The following is a 6,000-nucleotide window of genomic DNA, read 5'->3' on the forward strand; positions in this document are numbered from 1 at the left end:
AATGTATAACAATTCTAGTTGAATTGAATTATAAATATCAAAATATAAATGAATTATAATGTATAACAATTCTAGTTGAATTAAAATCAATTGAAATGTAGAACTGTGCTAGTTGACAATATGTTGGAAGTTATTGTTTAAAGGAAAGTAATCAAAAATATGATGTTAAGGTAAAGCATTTGTTTACGTGCTAATCACAACCAAAAGATGCTCTTTTTCCTTGTAGCTAACTTGGATTTCCTCAATCACCAACGTCACTTCATAGGTTCTTGTGATAGCTCCTAGCTTCTCTTGAGCATCTTCTCTTCAACATCTTTTTATTGATAACCTTGCTTTAGGGTTTATGTTGTCTATACATAATAGAGGAACTCTTAATAAGTCAATTGTCCCTCTACCATAGATTTCATTTTATCTTTGTGTGGCCTCTTATCTATATTCATAACATTTGATTTGGAATTTTCTCTTATTTCTTGATTCCTCTAATGAAACCAAGAATAGGCAAAGGCAATGGTGTTTCTTAGATGATCGCCTCTAAAACCCTGCATCCAAGGTTGGCTATCATTTCAAGCCTTGTCTATATTGCTCTCTCCCTCCCATAATGTATGTACTCCCTTCCAAATACCCTAGATATAGAAACCTTATAAATGTACTCCATTCCAAATCCACACAAAAGCAATAGATCTTGTTATTTTTATTAACCTGTGTCTATAGATGATATGGGGGCCTTGTCAAATTTGGGTAACAAATCTTTTTTTTAAAGTAACATAGTTTACTAAGTGTCAAGTTCTGAACTTGTGCTCCCAATTGGGATGGTGTAACAAAACCAATCATGAGAAAGGAATTTATCTTTGAATGATTTGAAACACCTTCTCTTTTAATAATAGGTGAGTACTTGATTTTATGAGGTTCTCCAAAAAGTGTTGGATATTAAAACAAAATTTGTTGAACAACTTTTTAAAACTCGCTGCCCAAAATCCCAAATTTAAATGGGACATGAAGAGAAATTACCAAAAATACACACCATGTCGACATGTAAGATAGGAATTCTGAAAGATTCACCCAAGTTTTCAATACTTTCAAACATATAGAAAGAATATAAAGTTTGCAAACCCATGTATATTTATACCATGATAGTTTGCTAAAAACCCTGAGTCGAAACAATATACATTACAATTATACCTTCTTTTAACAAGGCTTCAAAAATGTTTTTTTGGACTATATAAATATAGTCACTATGGTAGTTGTTGTACTTATTATCATTGGAAGATAATTGTTATCCCACATAAAAGGTGGTATTGTATGGCTTTTAAAAGGAATTTGTTAGTGTCAACATCTTCCAGTACATTATGTATCAAACTAAAATGTTAAAGATTTTGTGAATGAGGATTATAAACTAGAAAACTCTAGCTTAAGTAGGCTTTTGTGTGGAAACTCCAATGAAAAGGATTATTTAGCACAATACATGTACATTGATAGTGTTAAAGATTCAGAGACAAAGTGTCCTTGGTGGAAGCTATGCATTCTTTGGGCCATGTCACGTGTTAAGCATATTTCTTATGGCAGCATTGCTTACTACTTGAACCTTTTTGCCATTGGACTAAGCCTCAAGGAGAGGGCCTTACATGGTAATTACATGACAATTATGTCATCCCGGAGAGGGCTTTACATGATAATTATGTCATCCCATGTTGAGATATACCGATGAAGATTAAAGCACTCCCTCAAATGTTTAGAGGTTTTCTGGCTGAAATCTTTCATAGTGTAGGGTGCTTGGTCTTCTTCTCTTCTTGTAGAGCTTGTATCCATAAGCAATCAAAGCGCCCAACAGCACTAGAAGGATGCCCACCAAAGCCTGTGTGGCTCCAGGGTTATGGTGTTTTGTCACAGGCGGCGCATCAGCTGCTGCTGCTGCTGCTGTATTTACATCAAGCCGGGGAAAAACTGCGTCGGGAGAAGGGGAAGGCGCAGTAGTAACATTATTATTCACAGAAGCACTAGCATTGAAGCTCTCCACATGCACTAACGGAGAGGGTGGCGAGCTCGGCTTCTCTGCTTTAGGGCTGCCAAGGGTGTTTAATTTTTGCAGTGGATAATGAGGAGGAGGTTGTGCGACGCGCGACGATGAGTTAGACTGTGTCGATGGAGATGGTGTGACTGCGGATTGATTAGGGCTCCCAAATGACACGATGAAGTGCCCCACTATGAAAAACACTCGCAGAATTAGTGTGCCGTTTTCCATCGCCTCTGATTGCGATCATCTATTGAACGTCTGCAGCGTCCTGCACATACTCTCTCTATAACCAACTCCTTTGCCGTTAAGCTAGACAGTTACGTGCAACGGATCACTCATCAACGGTCGTCAACCTTGGAAATGCATATAAGCAACCTGATGCCTTAACATTATACTAGATATTGATGCTCTTTGTCCTTCTCTTGCCCTCTCTTGTCTCAAAAAAATCCTTTTGAATTTCAATTTTCACTTTTTTTAATGTCTGTTTCTTCTCTAAGGTATTTTCTATGTACATATATCATAAATATTAATGCTAAAATCTCTAAAAATTGGCCCCTCTCCCACCTTCTCTCTCTCTCTCTCTCTCTCTCTCTCTCTCTCTCTCTCTCTCACACACACACACACACATTATTGTGACCTCACTTATTTTACATTTAAAATGGGTTTGAATCAATCCTTTGTGATGATGATCAAGGTCCACTTTGAGTAGTGAATAATTATTTCCTCTTTTTTTGTTAAAAAAAGATTAAAATGGTTATGTTAAACCTATTAACTCAACTAGCACTGCAACATTGCCCTGCAATCTGTGCCCCCCTTGTACACTCTTGCCACGTGGTAAAATGAGATGGCCACAAAGTGATATGTGGGCGAATGCTGTGGCAAGGGCAAGAATAATTGTGGCAAGGGTAAGAATAATAGTGTAGAGATAAGTACCTATAAAAGTTCATTTTGGATTTGGTGTAACTTCCTGCATATTCATAGTGTGCATGGAATTATTTGCCAGTTTGGGGACAATAATAAATAACACGTGCTTGGTGGAGTACTTTTATCACCTTCTCTTTCATAATTTCGCAACCCCCTTCCACCCCCTCCCCTCAGCACCCCCCAAAAAAGAAGAAGAAGAAAAAACCCTCTAAAACGTAGGTTCATGAGCACAAGGCTACATGGCTACATGTGTGCTTGTGCTCACATTGTGGATGGCTAAGTTTTGTGAATTAGAGTGCAGACTCGATTGAGGAGTGCTAATAATTAGACTATATTGAATAAAGAGAGGCCCAAAACCAATCATTCTTAAATGCATGAAATTAAAGAATAATTTGTCAAATATGTTTTTTTTATATTAACACAAACAACAAAGTCATGTTTTTGTTCTTTTTTTCCCCCATAAACAAGGTTTGCCCTAGAACCTACGCTATGATACCATGTAAGAAAACACAATAGTGGAAATAGAATCCTCATAAATTGTAGAAAGAAATGGAGAGTAAACAATATTATTACTTGCAAACTTTGATTACAAATCAATGGTTGTGTGCCCACCTGTGTGCTCTGGGTAAAGCAATTTGATGATAATCTAGACAAATTCTATGTCTTGCTTACAAGAGCACTTGAACACAATGAAGCTTATATGTAAAGAGCTTATGCATAAGTCGTATGCATAAAGATATTTGTGCATGTTCTTATGCATAAATATAAAAGTAAAAAATCCCAAAAAACCCCAACATATGATTTAAATAAAAAAGAAACACATGGAAAAATGACTTGAAAATTAATATTGCTTTCTCTACCTTCAAAAAGAAAATACAAAAGAGAAGAGGGATGGGAAAACCTTAACTTCAGATAAGATATTTAAAAAGAAGCTTTATGCCTTCTTTATGCATAAAGCAGGCTTATACATAATATTTGTGCATAATTTAGCTTATAAGTCTCTTATAAAAGTAAGCTTCTCAACATTGGTATAATTGATGGTTTTTTATATTATCAATGCAATACTAATGCTTATATTGGAATGTATATTGGAATGTATACTAGTGTTTGATTTTTTTTAAACAAAAACATTATAAAAAATGCTAAAAATGGGGTGTTCTAAATCAAATGTAAGGGTGATAAGATTGTGACATGTGGTCCATGTGATTGGAGATTTGATTATATGTGCATGGCATAAATTCTTAAGCATGAGAATTGAGTGTCTTTTTATATATTCCTATTAACAAGATTATTATCGGATAACAATACATTGCCTTAAGTCAAGATAAGAGACAAAGTCCATGTTATCTAGTTTTAGCATAGATTACAAGCGTATCCATGCTGCATGCACAAATGATTGTGCATCAATGATTGTGTGTTGTATAGAGTCCCAAACATAAATGTACCAAGAAAGGTACTACCTCATTTCCCTCTTAAACCTCATCTAAAGTTTATGCTTGGATTTTCATTTCTTGCCAAATATATGGAGTGTTATAAATAATCGACATGGCCTTTGTGCTAGCAACTACAATATTCCACCTTTTATGGTAATAAAAGGAGCAATTGATTCTTAGCCTATTTATTCTTTGTATGTAATTGTATTATTGGTCCCTTTCTCAGCCCTTTAATTCTTGCTATGTAAGTGTAATATGGGCCTTTTTTAAGCCCTTCATTTCATGGTATTTAACTGTATATTATGGGTCTCTTTCTTTTCCAATTTATATTATGGGTCTTTTTTTAGCCCTTCAATTTTTCGCATGTACCTATATTATGGGTATCTTTCTTTTTAATTTTACATTATCTATATAACGGTGCAAAATTAATTCATCGATTGTCATGATCTACTAGGAAAGTGCCAAGTATCAAACATGAATGTGTACTCCACCTCTTATCGGAGCAGCTCCAAGATCTTTGGTGGGGTTGTGAGATGCATGCTAGATCTAGATTTGACGAGTGAATCAAAACTTCATTCTACATGGCATGCTCACATGGACCATTCATGAATATCTTGGATTTTCACTATGTTCAAGTATGGAGTGTAACACTATTTATCTTCCTAGAGAATTGTGATCAAGTGTTATTTTATTCATGTGCACACATTATATATTATACACGAGCCATGTGGCATGTGCATATTTCAAGCCAAGGACAAGTGAATGGGATGAGACTACAAACTCGGAGAGGAAATTGGACGAGTAGACATACCTGTCAAATGTAAACATGGTGATTAACAAACAATAAATGCCTTAATACTTGGGTTTTACATACTCAAAATATGTTGATTTCGAGCCTAGGATTACTTCGAAGCCTATAGCTTAGGATTTCTGCGAATCTCAAAAGCTACTCAAAATTTCTCAAATCTAAGTGAGATCTCTACAAACCTGAAATCTTGAGATCTCTACAAACCTGAAATCTTGAGATTACCACGAATCTCTATAAGATTTCTATGAATCTCAAAAGCAAATTGAAGAGATGAAACATTCTTCTAGCTTTAAAAATATTTAAGAGTTTGAGGTAAACAAGGTGGGAAGAAAGCTTCCCACTTTTCCCTTTTCCATAAAATGGGTCAAAACCCAACTCAAAAAACTTTGCAAGTGAAAGACGTTCCTCAAAATGAATCAATCATGTTCAAAACCTAAACATAACTCACATTTTCTTGTGAAGCATAAACTTGGTTTGGCATGTTGAAACCCACGCACAAAGGCTTGCATCTCTACGGACCAAGCAATGTTGCTATACTAAGCAAGAAAACAACACTAGGATTGTTAAATAATGCAACCTGATGTTGTTCAAATCAATGACACAGTCCTACTATTATTAAATGAACCAAAGACACTTTCTTGTCAACTAGTGGGGTAAGAATAGTGGGCTTAGTTTGGTCTTAGCCACACTATGGTGAATTTTGTAAACAAATACAAAGGAGGATTTAGTTGGGTCAAACACTATCTTAACAAACTAGTTAGGAAAGATAAACTCATTGGAGAACCCTCTCCTAACAAAGATGGTTTAAAAAATCCATAGATTAG

Source organism: Cibotium barometz, chromosome 9, assembly GCF_041138505.1.
Source record: "Cibotium barometz isolate CiBa-2024 chromosome 9, ASM4113850v1, whole genome shotgun sequence".
Lineage (NCBI taxonomy): Eukaryota > Viridiplantae > Streptophyta > Polypodiopsida > Cyatheales > Cibotiaceae > Cibotium > Cibotium barometz.